The sequence below is a fragment of the Hemicordylus capensis genome, chromosome 3, assembly GCF_027244095.1.
Source record: "Hemicordylus capensis ecotype Gifberg chromosome 3, rHemCap1.1.pri, whole genome shotgun sequence".
NCBI lineage: Eukaryota > Metazoa > Chordata > Lepidosauria > Squamata > Cordylidae > Hemicordylus > Hemicordylus capensis.
In genome coordinates, this window is record NC_069659.1 from 15,982,589 (window position 1) to 15,996,955 (window position 14,367).

The 14,367-nt window shown below is 45.8% G+C and overlaps 1 protein-coding gene across 4 annotated transcripts in view; it reads right to left on the bottom strand.

The window, feature by feature from the left end:
- The window catches only part of FZD4 (frizzled class receptor 4), an 87,642-nt gene that overhangs the window by 55,554 nt on the left and 17,721 nt on the right, over positions 1 to 14,367 (bottom strand). The window contains exon 3 of one of the 4 annotated variants that reach the window (XR_008319703.1): positions 5,362 to 6,059. The exons of the other annotated variants lie outside the window; for them this stretch is intronic. The gene's annotated coding sequence lies outside the window, so the exon portion shown is untranslated. Of the gene's footprint in view, positions 1 to 5,361; positions 6,060 to 14,367 lie in introns of those variants that run through there. 4 annotated transcript variants of the gene reach the window in all.

Below are 14,367 nucleotides of genomic sequence, written 5' to 3' on the forward strand. Positions count from 1 at the left end.
CAGCACTGTAAGATATTCCCCTCAGGCGATGGAGCCACTCTGAGAGGGTTCCAAGTTCCTTCCCTGGCATCTCCAAGATAGGCCTGAGAGAAATTCCTGCCTGCAACCTTGGAGAAGCCGCGTCCAGTCTGTGTAGACAATACTGAGCTAGATGGACCGATGGTCTGACTCGGTATAAGGCAGCTTCCTATGTTCCTATGACTATGGCTGAGCAATGACTGCGCAATGTGAACCAGGGCACAAGCTAGAACTCTGTGTTGTAATCTCCAATTCTGACCAGTGTGCATCATGCTCTCAGCCCCATAGAGGTGAGCACTCCTGGCCAGCTTTGCTCAGTATCTCCCATTCCAAGTGCTGGGAGCCTTTTCAATGGAACTGGAGGGGAAAACTGGAAAGATGTGCAGGGATAACTGTTGTCCTCTGCTAGTGCTGTCCCATAGGCACATCACCAGAAGTCCTTGGACAACTTCCTCGCATCCCCCAGTACAGGAAATGTCAGGTACTGTGTGAAGCTGGCCAGGCCAGCTGGTGGCACACATTTGTTGGAATTGGAATTTCTGGTGCACAGCCATAGAACAAGGTCTCTTATATGCAGGGTACAGATAGGAGGTGTACCCTGCCCAATTCGCACATTATGTTCAACACATGTACAATGTGCACAGTCCATGTGCATACAGATCCCCACACATACAATTATTCATACATTATAATCAATGCATGTGCAGTTGTGAGTTTCCTATCCATTCCCAGCATTTATGGGTCCTTGTACCCAGGTTCACATTTAAAATGAATGGATGTACAATCATGTATACAAAGGCCAGGTGTGTGACGATATGTTCCCTGCCCACGCAATTGGAAAAAGGATGCTGTAAGAGTGCACCCCTTGTGATGTCTTCTGCGGACTTCCCAATACTGTCCCGACATGTCACAGGGACACAGGAAGCTGCCATATACTGAGTCAGACCATTGGTCTATCTAGCTCAGTATTGTCTACACAGACTGGCAGCGGCTTCTCCAAGGTTGCAGGCAGGAATCTCTCAAAGCCCTACTGTATGCTTTGGTAGTTGGTTGGTTCAATAAAAAAATCTTGTCCTATTTAAAAAATAAAATAAAATCTTGTCCTATCTTGGAGATGCTGCCAGGGAGGGAACTTGGAACCCCATTCATATGCAACCAGGGTGGACCCTGCTTAGCTAAGGGGACAAATCATGCTTCCTTTCACAAGGCCAGCTCTCTTCTCTATGTCCTTTTATGTTGGTGGGGGGAGCTCTTCAGCTGAATAACCAATCAACTTGCACTTCAAATACTGATTTGAGCTAGTATTTTGGGTGTGTGTAGAGCAGCTTTCGGGAGGAACAGCCCCACCTCCACAGGATAAAAGGTTCGCTGGGAGGATGTCCAGATGTCCATGGAAGACATTCAAACAGGGGCACTCTCAGTGCATCCCCTTTCTAAGTGCATGTGGAGGGAATTATTGCTGGCACCAGTTCCAAAACCTGTACATACATACTATACAGAGAACTGTTCATACTTACACACAGCCTGACATCTGAAGAGAGGTTTTCTGAGCTGAACATTTTATGTGAATATGTTTTATAATGTAAATACCCCCCTTTTTTTAATTTTTGCATAAATATACAAAAGAAAACCAAATACCAAAGGTGGGGGGGACCCCACAGCAAATATAGCTCAGCTCAGGAACTAATGAATATAAAGCTTCAGAATCATCCTCCCCTGCTAACTGAGCAAAGAGGCATCTTTTAAAAGTGGTGGTTCTCTTTATTTAGCAGGGGGAGAGCAACTGGTCCTATCCAACCCCAGCACATCATCCCTCCAGTGGCTGTTGCTGCTGTCAAACTTATGTTTCTTTTTAGATTGTGAGCCCTTTGGAAACAGGGAACCATCTTATTTACATATTATTTATTTTCCTATGTAAACCGCTTTGAGAACTTTGGTTGAAGGGCAGTATATAAATATCCGTAGTAGTAGTCTCCCCACCTTAAGTGGCGCAGCAGGGAAATACTAGCAAGACTAACAAGCAGAAGGTTGTCAGTTCGAATCCCCGCTGGTACTATATTGGGCAGCAGCGATATAGGAAGATGCTGAAAGGCATCATCTCATACTGCACGGGAGGAGGCAATGGTAAACCCCTCCTATATTCTACCAAAAGAAAGCCACAGGGCTCTGTGGGCACCAGGAGTCGAAATCGACTTGATGGCACACTTTACCTTTACCTAGTAATAGTAGTAGCAGAATCATTACTTCACTTTATTCATTTAGAATATTAGTAGATACAATTATAAAATAGAAATCATTTCCTACCTTTCAGGTCTTCCATACACAGTTTCTCCAAGCATTGAACACAGGGTGGGAATAGAGCAGGGCTGGGCAACCTTGGCCCTCCAGAGGTTGTTGGACTACAACTCCCATCATCCCCAGCCACAATAAATCACGGTTGGGGGTTATGGGCCTTGTAGTTCAACAACATCTGGAGGGTCACGTTTGCTCAGCCTTGGAATAGAGCTAGTATTAAACAAGCTGTCACTAAAAATGACAAGATGCCTTTAAAAATGAAACTCTATACAGATAAGAAAACATAATGCCAGGGAGTGTTTCATAAGATTGGTTTAGCCTAGTCCCTTCATATGTATTTGGAATGTGTATAGCAGGGTTGTCAAACTTAGTTCCCTAGATGTTGGAGGACTACAACTTCCATCATCCCCAGCCACAACAGCCAAAGGATGATGAGAGTGGTAATCCAACAACGTCTAGGGACCCATATATGAGAGCAGCTGGTGAACTGGTCTTGTGGTAGCAGGCATGAATTGTCCCCTTTGCTAAGCAGGGTCCACCCTGGTTTGCATTTGAATGGGGGACTACATGTGTGAGCACTGTAAGATATTCCTCTTAGGGGATGCTCTGGGAAGAGCACTTTTCCCTCCCTGGCATCTAAATATAAGGCTGAGAGAGACTCCTGCCTATAACCTTGGAGAAGACACTGCCCATCTGTGTAGTAGACAGTACTGAGCTAGATGGACCAAGGGTCTGACTCAATATATGGCAGCTTCCTATGTTCCATGTGCGGAATTTTCCATGTTCTTATTTTCCATATGTTCCATGTGTGGGGGCACAGAAGCAGATGAGCTGTCCCCACTTGCAACCTCGATGCACTGGTGAGTTCTATGTGCACCGAACTCTCCTACACATGGAAGTCATCTGTGGGGAGAGATGGCGCGACCCTCCACCTGTACAGCTTATAAACATTTCAGACACAATGGGCCCTCTAGTCTTAAGGAAACAAAAGGAGGAAAGAAAGGTGGATGGATCTTTATTTCAATCACGGAACAAGGAAAGGGGAGGAAAGAAAGCTATCTATCCCTTTAAATGCAAATCTACACTAATGGAAGTTAAGGGATCTCTGATCACAGTACAGAGAGAAAACACCATGTAGTCACTAGGAAAGTGCTTCATTAGGAAGTCATCAAGACACCATTAACTGAGGAGGAGGAGGAGGAGGAGAGGAGAGGAGAGGAGAAAATAGGCAACAATCCAGCAGTCCAGCTGATAGGAAACAGAAAGTCACAACACCAGCACAAAACACTTGCCACCTCCTGCAAGACATCCACGCTATATAAAGGTGGGGCTGCAGTTGAGGGGCTGTGCATTTGCTCCGCATGCAGAAGGCCCCAGTTTCAATTCCTGGCATCTCCAGGAAGGGCTGGGAAAGACCCTGCCATTTGACAAGAGGGGACATAATTCCCTGGACCACTGTGCACACTTGACCCTTCCCCAGGGCAACCCCTTGCACCCCTCCAGCACCCAGTTGGCAAGTGGAATGCTCCCTGACTGGGAGTGCACTGCGTGCCCACTCCCACTGGTGAACACTCTGTTTGCCAGCTGGGTGTTCTTGTTCTCCCTTGCTAGCAGGAAATTGCTCATGGCTGGGAAAGATGGACCCAGTCATCAGCCCCTTGCTGCGGGTGAGGACCTCCTTCGCCAGCTGGGTGCTTTATTTCTTTGGCTTGCTTGGAGAAAGGGAGAGAATCAACACCCAGCTGGCAAACAAAGTGCCAACTCCAGTTCGGAAGGACCGAAGGGCTGCATGTCCCTCCGTAGTGCTGGCTACATCCTCTGCATCAGTGTGCACCTGACGCCTGTCGTAGGGTTGCCAACTGTCCCTCATTATGTGGGACATCCCTCATTTCAGAGATGAAATGTTGGTCCCTATAGGGACAGCCAAGATAGAAAAGGTATTGATGCTTTTGAACTTTGGTGTTGGAGAAGACTTTTGAGGGTACCATGGACAGCCAGGGAAACAAACAAATGGATCATAGAACAAATCCATCCCATAATTTTCACTTGAGGCACACAAATGACCAGGCTCAAACTATCATATTTCGGACACATTATGCGTAGACCCAGCTCCCTTGAGAAGTCCATAACGCCTGGAGAAGTTGAAGGAAAGAGAAGAAGAGGACGACCAGCAGCAAGGTGGATGGACTCGATCACGACAGCAATGAATGCACCACTGAGAGACCTTAAAGGCCAAATTGAAGACAGATCATCCTGGAGAGAATCTATCTTCTATGTGGTCGCTAAGAGTCAACACTGACTTAACAGCACTTAATCAATCAATCAATAGGGGCAGCATTTGTCCCTCATTTTGGTGATGGGGCAAGCAGCTTCCTATTTTGAGAAGTTTTTGCTTGAAAAGTGGTATAACTTGAATATGTTCTAAATAATAACAATGCTACTATTATTCAATAGCATCTAATTCAATTACATATACGTCAATGATACTCAGGCTCTTGATTACCACTGCACACACCTCCCAGTCCCCTCCCCCCCAGCCAGCCCCAACGCAAACATGTGTCCCTCATTCTGGCAATGAAATGCTGGCAACCCTACATCCTTGCAAGGGGGCATGGCTGGCACAGGTGAAAAGCTATGGAGCATCAGCAAAGGCAAACACCGGTGGATTATCCCTAGGCTACTGCAAAGCTCTCATCACACACCTGCTGTTACAGGAGGTACAAATCTGGAAGCCTTCAAATCTTGCTTCTGCCATGAATCCATTTGGTGATTTTTTGGAAAGCCTGACCTGCCTGCCCCCGCCCGCCTGCCAGCTTCAGTCCCCTCCATCCCCAATATGGTGATAATAATACGAACCCCTCTTACTGCATATGTGGAACATTCACATCAAATTTGAACACAGAATTGAAACTGAAAAATGCAAAGTATTATTGTATTTTGTGGACATCAATAACTAATTACAGTGAGATCCACTGCAATTAACTTCAATTAGTTGTGTTTCGATGGTGAGGAGGGTATTGTTCTATTTCAGCATTTATTAGAATTCATTTCAACTTTTGCTGAAGTTAAAGCAACATATGAATGTATTTATTAAAAATATTCCTATCCCACCAGTCTCCAAAGCCATGAACCTAAAAATTAAAAATCCAGTTCATAGATAAAAATCTACCACAGATTTAAATGGCATTATGTTCTATAACAAAATTTCTTCTATTCCATCCCTTAAAAAACACACAACAAAAACCTTTTTAAGCATTCAAGATTTTGCCTGCAATCCCGATCCCTTTGGGACATTGTATATAGAAAGAGCCTCCAGTCTTTCTCTGCAGTATGGGAGATTTTGTTTTTCAAATGGAGAGATTATTTGTATTTGCTAGTCTTGCTAACAGATTAAAAAGAACAAAAGGTCTCAACAGGGGAAACCATCAAAAGTGACTTTGTTGGAGTTCTTTCTGTTTCAGTTCTTTCTCTAGGGAGCCCTTTCAGATGGAGATTTCCCCACTGATCATCTACTCCATCTTCAATCAACTGGGTCCTTAGATTTCCTTCTGTTGTTTTGGGGTTAATTGGAATCTTTTGCAAGCTTCAAAACCCTTTTGGAGAGGGGCAGAAAGCAATTTTCACTGACAATCCCAGCAAAGTCTGAAAGGTTCACTGGGAGGCCCACAAGCATCTTGTTCGGGATTTTTTGGTTGTAATTGCTTTGTTGAAAGGCACATCCAGATGTTAATTTTTCTTTTGTGTCTCTGGAAAAGAAATTGCTCTCTGGATTAAAAGGGTAGTCTCTGCAGACATACTTTTCTTGAAGCTTCATTATGGGTTTAAGGATTATTCATGAAGTTGTCATCACTGCCTCTGGGTGCACAGACATTCCACAATTATCCCTGTTTCTCACTTTCTATAATGCTTCAAAATCCATTTTGACTGGAGATTACAGTGGCCCGGTTCCGATATAATGCCTAACCATGGCTAGGCATCATGCGAATGAGTCTCAGGCAATTTACCAGACTTTTGGAGTCCCAAGCCAAGAAGCTGCCTGGCTTCAGAAAGAAGCAGCTCCGCATCGTAGCTTCCTTCATGGAGTCACGTCCACAGGAAAATGCAGAGAGGTAGGCCTGGTTCTAACAAATCAGAGATGATGGCAAACCTGTTTCTGGGCAGCACCATTATAGACTGCAGGTGTGAGCTTGTGCACTAGGGAGACATGCCCACGCTGCCAAGAGTTTTCTTAGCTTGGCAGAGTGGAACGCAAAGGGTGAGGGACACAATTTTAGTCAATCTCTGCTTCCCCCAGACATGCCCTATGACACTTGGAAATATGTCCCTGATGGTTGCACAGCCCTCAGGGACATATTTTCAGGTGGCACAGTGCACTTCCAGGGGAAGCAGAGATTGACTAGTCCTCCTCCATTGTGCATGCTGTGGTACTCTGGAAGCCCTCTATAATGAAGGCATGTCTTAGTGAAGATGTCAGCCACTGAAAGCGGAAAAACATTTTGACACACAGACAAGCTGGTGGCAACTGCAAATGGACCTCTCTGGATGATCTCAATGGGTGATGGGGCTCATAGTGAAGAGGTTCTCATAAATACCCTGGGCCTAAGCTCTTTAGGGCTTTATAGATTATAACCAGCACTTTTCATTTTGCCTGGAAACATATTGGTAGCCAGTGTAGTTCTTTTAATTTAGGAATAATATGGTCTCTTCGAGATGACCAACCTGGCAGCTGCATTTTGCACCAGTTCCAGTTTCTAGAATACATACAGCAGAGTTTTAATTATTTGATTATGGCTGAAATAATAGGGGTTTTTTTTGTGGGGAGAGTGTTTTTAGATGGCATCTGTATATGTTTCAGCAGGCATTCTCTCCTCTTTTAAGATGGTGCCTACCTTCTGTATTTTTTTAGTTTAAAAAAATAAAAAATGAAAACTGCAGAAGATAGGCACCATCTCAGAAGATGGATTCCCCTTTTGCTTTCACACAGAAGGGAAATGTCTTTTTCGGATATTAAAATAATCCCAAAGCAGCTTACAATTATAGAGAAGAGCAAAACCACACTAAAAATGAAATGGTAACAATGAAAGATAACAGAGCAGTCAAAAAAGAATTCAACAACAAATATGAGCGGAACAGATTTCAGACAGCCAGAAGGTTAAAAGCCTAAGTAATTAGAAGTGTCTTAATGCAGTGGCAAAAAGCCACGAGGTAGGGAGATGCATTTCTGGAATCAGACAATTCCACAGAGCCTGGACATGACCACAGAAGGTCCTCTCCTGTACACCTATCTAACAGAACTATGATCTGTGGGCATGCAGAAGCAGGGACAGCAGGGAAGACACTTCCATGAGGCAGGGCAAAGCAATTACCTCAGATGCAGGTTGAGAAGGGGGTGGCAAACACTACCTCACCACCACCACCCCAGGTGCACCCACCTGCAGATGTGCGGGGTGTCATATTAGAACATAAGAAATTAGGAACAGCTCTGCTGGATCAGGCCCAAGGCTCATATAGTCGAGCATCCTGTTTCACACACCAGATGCCGCTGGAAGCCTACAGGCAGGAGTTGAGGGTATGCCCTCTCTCCTGCTGCTACTGCCCTGCAACTGGTACTCAGAGCCATCCTTCCTTTGAGGCTGGAGGTGGCCTTTAGCCCTCCAACTAGTAGCCGATGATAGACCTCTCCTCCATGAAGTTATCCAAACCCCTCTTAAAGCCATCCAGGTTGTTGGCTATCACCACATCTTGTGGCAGAGAATTCCACAAGTTGATTATGCATTGTGTGAAAAAGTACTTCTGTTTGCTGGTCCTAGATTTCCTGGCAATCAATTTCATGGGATGACCCCTGGTTCTAGTGTTATGGGAGAGGGAGAAGAATTTCTCTCTATCCACAATTATATATATTTTTAAAGGCTCCCAGAAGCATATCCCATTTCCAATCCCCCATTCTAAATGTGCCCAGGGGCAGGGGAAAGTTGCGGAACACTGGACTATAGTTGCTCCCCTTTTCTTTGCTTCCATCCCCCTGGAATTGCCATCCTGGGCCTCTGTGCTTTTTATGGACCGTCTGTATGACGCCATTGTCATGACAAGAAATTAGGAGCATCTGGTGGTCATCTCAGGTACTATTCATTAATGTCTGAGGCCTGGTCTGCAGATGCAGCAGAATCTGGTAGGATTAAAGTAATACAGGATTGGCGTAGACTGTACCATTTTTGTTTGTTCTTTTAACTTGTTTCATCATTTTGTAAAAGTGTTTAATCTTGCATATTGGTTTTTAAAAATTGTTTTACATTATTTTTTAAACTGCTGTTAGATATTTTTTTTTTAATGGCTTCTGTCTTATCTTTGTATGCCACTTCGACAGCCTCAATTGGCCAAAGGACAGCATATATGTTTTAGAATTAATTTGGTGTAATAGTCCATTCTGCCATGGTGCAAGCTCTACTACTTGGTTCTCCTGGGAGTTATTTGCACATGGCTTCATGCTGCGGGGTAAATGTGGAGTGAAGCCACTTCGAATTACACTCATGGCATTGAGGAAAGCAGCCTCTCCCCTCTGCTCTCGGGTTTTGTTTTGGTGCAAGTTCACATGGCATGCCTCTGTGTTCTCCTTCTAGCCAATGAGTGAGGGGGAGATTTCTAAAGAGAGTATCCCTCTTATCATGCTAATGATTCTACATCAATGCCACTCCCTGCTTGATCCAGAAAAACTCACTTTAAACCAGCATTTTAAAAACCCATAAATACATTGAGATACGCTAGAATTTGCAAGACAAAGCCCAATTTGTGGGTGGAGTGGGTCCAAGGATCTCGAGAGACTTCCAGGTAAGTTTGGCTGGAGTGTGAACGCACACACTCTCTCCCGAAGGACATTCAGGGTAGAAGCCCTGTCTGTACAGCCTCCTGCCAATGTCATTCTGCTCTGCATCTGGAGACTAGACCTGAAACGTGAATGAATAATACCCAAGACTTCCACTAGATGTCACTAATTTATTGTGTTACAATCACATAACCAAGCACTGAGAAGCGCAAGTTCAATCAAAGTTTATACCTTACTTATAAAGAAAAGTTCTGTTGCTGACGTTTTAAGCACTTCTGGGGAAAGTAAAGTGTTTGGATCTCTTGTTCTGCCTAACAAATGCTGAGAAACTTGGTGCTGCTGCTCATTTCCCTAAAATTAAAGCCTACTCAGAAGCATATGTACCTCAATTGTATGTTCTGTCACGTGAGGACACTCAACCAAATGTGCCACTGTCTCTTCTGAAAAATATTGTGGTGTTTGGGCTCAATTAGATTTAATATGGGAGATCCATTATTAGGATCTTGGGGGCAAGGAGGGTTCCTGCTATTAAAAGTTTTTTAAAATAGTAACAGATGCACTGTAACAGCAAACAAGGAACAGCAATTAATACCTCACTATTTAAAGTAAAGTTGTACCATCGAGTCTGTGTCGACTCCTGGCAACCACAGAGCCATGTGGCTTTCTTTGGTAGAATACAGGAGGGGCTTACCATTGCCATCTCCAATAGGTGGGAAACACACCAGCAGGGATTCGAACCAGCAACCTCTTGCTCACTAGGCAAGTTGCTTCCCTGCAGCGCCATTAGGTGGGTAGTTGGTTCACTATTTACTATCCCTGAAATTGTCCCTTTTAGTTTCCCACTCTGTGCAACCCTGGGAGATCCTCATTATTAAAGAATGCAGATAAATGAGAAAAGTCCAGAAAACACAAGTGAACGAACAAACCCAGAACTATATAATAGTGGCTGCGTGGACGCCAGTGAGGGTTCAACCTAGTCATGTAGCCTCTAGGCATTAAACAGTTTTAGAAATTCCTGCCAGATCCTGTAGAAGAGGAGTCATGGTCTCCCAGAATTGGATCCTCCGTGCTGGGGAACATAGGAAGCTTTGGTCTATCTAGCTGTACAGACTGGCAGCGGCTTCTCCAAGGTTGCAGGCAGGAATCTCTCTCAGCCCTATCTTGGAGACACTGCCAGGGAGGGAACTTGGAACCTAGATGCTCTTCCCAGAATGGCAGCTCCATCCCCTGAGGGGAATATCTTACCATACTCACATGTAGTCTCCCATTCAAATGCAACCAGGGTGGACCCTGCTTAGCTAAGGGGACAAGTCATGCTTGCTACCACAAGACCAGCTCTCCTCTCTGTGGGGAGAGGAGGGGACGAAGAAGACTTAATCCTTTCCCTCATGCTGGTGTCTTCGCCACTGAAAGCCAGCATGGTGTAGTGGGGAGCCAGCGTGGTATAGTGGTTACAGTGCTGGACTAGGACTGGGGAGACCTGAGTTCAAATCCCCATTCAGCCATGAGACTTGCTGGGTGACTCTGGGCCAGTCACGTCTCTCTTAGCCTAACCTACTTCACAGGGGTGTTGTGAGAAGAAACCTAAATATGTAGTACACCGCTCTGGGCTCCTTGGAGGAAGAGCGGGATATAAAATGTAAATAAATAAATAAACAATAAATAAATAAATAAATAAATAAATAAAATTAAATTAAATTCCTGCCTACTGAAATTCTGTTCCAGCTGCTATTTGGATTTAGGAGGAAAATGTACAGGTATATTTATGACACCTGTACATTTTCTCACATGGGCCAAATAGCTTCAAGGAGGCACTACTGATTGGGAAAAGGAGGCTTAAATCTCCCTGCCTAAGTGCTATGGATCTTGATCTGATTAAGTGGTGTGGGGCTGCTATTTATTTTTTAAACCAAAAAAAAAACTAAGGAAGGTTCTGACCATGGACCACTCATGCCATGTCTAATTCAGTCCTCCGTTAAGTGATTGCACCAGGTAATCTGCAGATACTCCCAGCCTCAGCTCCAAAATGCAGAGCTTTATCCAAGCCAGCCAGGCACACTGAGATCTGGAGCAACAGGTGAGCCAGAAGCTATGCAACATCTGCTGATGCCACACATCTGTCCAGAGCAGGAGTCAACAGCTCTTGGCCCAGAAATGTCTGCGGTGTTGCTGATCACCAGCTGGAGTGTGCCACTGGTTTCCCCTCGCCCACCTCCCAGAACAGAAATGATTATTCCCCATGAACACAATCTGATTATTAAAATGTATCAGCACAAAGGAGGAAATCTAGTCTTGCAGTAGCAAACACGAATGGTCCCCTTTGCTAATCAGGGTCTGCCCTGGTTTGCATTTGAATGGGAGACTACATGCATGAGCACTGTAAGATATTCTCCTTAGGGGATGGGGCTGCTCTGGGAAGAGCACCTGCATGCTTGCAGGCAGAAGGTTGCAGGTTCCCTCCTTGACATCTCCAAGCGGGGGCTGGGAGAGATTGCTGCCTGCAACCTTAGAGAAGCTCTTGCCAGTCTGTGTAGACAGTACTGAGCTAGATGGACCAAGGGTCTGATCCAAGGGAGCTTTCTATGTTCCTATGTAACCAAAATAAATGCACAACATATGATTTTTTGCACCACTGCTATAGTCCATGTCAGGCACTCACCCAACATAGATGGCAGTAGATGTGGTAGAAGCCGGGCAGACAGTCCACAGGCAGACAGTGGGCTAGGCAGAACAGAGTCTAGCAGAGGATAAGACAATGAAGAGGCAGGCAGGGTCAAACCAGAGAGCAGCACTGGGGACACCAGACGAAGCAAAGTAGAGCCAGATAGGCTGAGTTCAAACCAGTGAGCAGCAGGTACAAATAACTAGACAAAGCAGAGTCCAATAGTCCAAGATCAAACTGGTAAGATGATAAGAACAGCCCTGCTAGATCAGGTCCACCAAGGCCCATCTAGTCCAGCATCCTGTTTCCCACAGTGGCCCACCAGATGTCCCTGGGGAGCCCACTGGCAAGAAGTGAGGGAATCCCCCCTCTCCTGCTGCTGCTCCCCTGCAACTGGTATTGAGAGGCATCTTCCCTCTGAGGCTGGAGATGACCTATAGCCCTCGGACTAGTAGCCATTGATAGCCACAGGTGCCTATGAATATGAATAATATTTATATACCACTTTCCCACAGAAGTCCCCAAGCGGTTTACATAGATGTAAACAAAAACAAACCAACAGAACCGCTCCCTGTCGCCAAAGGGCTCACAATCTAAAAAAGAATCAGAAGAGAGACACCAGCAACGGCCACTGGAGGGATGCTGTGCTGGGGACGGACAGGGTCAGTTGCTCTCCCCCAGTTGCTCAGTAAAGAGAATCACCACTTTCAAAAGGTGCCACTTTGCTCAGTGAGCAATAGGTTCAGGGAGCTAGGCAAAGCAGTGCCGGGCAAGCCCTGGTCAGAGCAGTCAGGGCTGGAAACCAGAAGACCGACGAGAGACACAGTCCGAGGGGGAGCTCCGCCTGAGCGGTTGCTCCAACAGAGACCTGGAACAGACTGCAGGGTGGATCAGTGCAGCCCTGGCTTGGAGGGAGGAAAACCCACCCCAGAACAAGGCTTCATACTATTTAAAGAGATCTCACCTGCTGCCTTGGTCTCTGGCTCCAGCGGCTCTAGCTGACTCATGGATTCCTCTTCTCGTTTCCAGATAGGCTTGGAAAAAGAGCCTGGAATGAAACCCCAGAGTGCTGCTGCCAGTCAACTCAGGCCATCCTAGGCTAGATGGGCCAGGGGTGTAAGGCAGATTCCCATGTGGGAATAGGAGCAAAGCTCCCTGGTAGAGGGAGCTCATAACTTGGCATGCACCAAGTCCCAGGTTCAATCCCTGGCACAGGAACATAGAAACCTGACATGTACCAAGTCAGACTATTGGTCCATCTAGTACAGTATTGTCTACTATACTTGTCTTGTGGTAGCAAGCATGACTTAGCAATAGCAATAGCAATATAGCAATAGCACTTACATTTATATAACGCTCTATAGCCGGAGCTCTCTAAGCGGTTTTACAATGATTTAGCATATTGCCCCCAACATTCTGGGTACTCATTTTACCAACCTCGGAAGGATGGAAGGCTGAGTCAACCTTGAGCCCCTGGTCAGGATCGAACTTGTAACCTTCTGGTTACAGGGCGGCAGTTTTACCACTGCGCCACCAGGGGCTCATATTAAAGCAATTGTCCCCTTAGCTAAGACTTGTCCCCTTAGCTAAGCAGAGTCTGCCCTGGTTGCATATGAATGGGAGACTAGAAGTGTAAGCACTGTAAGACATTCCCCTCAAGGGACGGAGCCGCTCCGGGAAGAGCAGAAGGTTTCAAGTTCCCTCTCTGGCTTCTCCAAGATAGGGCTGAGAGAGATTCCTGCCTGCAACCTTGGAGAAGCCACTGCCAGTCTGTGAAGACAATACTGAGCTAGATAGACCAATGGTCTGACTCAGTATATGGCAGCTTCCTATGTTCTTATGTACACGGACTGATAGCGGCTCCAAGGTTGCAAGCCGGAGTCTCTCTCAGCCCTATCTTAAGATGCCAGGGAGGGAACTTGGGAACTTCTGCACACAGGTGCTCTTCCAGAGTGGCTCCACCCACTAAGGAGACTATCTTACCGTGCTAGTCTGCTTTCCAAATACAAACCAGAGCATCTCACGGTCGGGCTGGGGGAAGAGTTCTGATGGAGAGCAGCTGCTATTCAGTGTGGATGATACCACGCTAGGTGCAGGGCTGTCCTTAGGTCGTGGCAAGCAGAGCAGCCACCCTGGGCCCCGATCTTTTAACCCCCATTAGTATTAACTGGAAAGGGCCCCCGCACTGGCTGATTTGCCCCAGGCCTCACACCCTTCCAAGGCTCTCTAAGGACAGCCCTGACTAGGTGGTCCAATAGTCTGATTCTGTAAAAAAGACAGCTTTATCTGTAGCCCCTTCACCACATTACATTTCCTGAACTTATTGGGTAAGGAGCTGGTTAGAGAAGCTTGAAACTGGCTTAATTGCATGATGTAGGCATATCTTTCTTCTACGACAAGTATGTAGCTTACAAGTTTAGATTTTGATTCGTGGCCAATGTGCCACCTATGAATCTCCCTTATCAAAACATGGCTAGCGGAGAGATCAACAGTCACAAGTAGCAGGCTGCCTCCCTTGCTCTTAGATCAACAGTTTATACCGTTTCACATGTGAACCCAAGGGGAAGAGAAG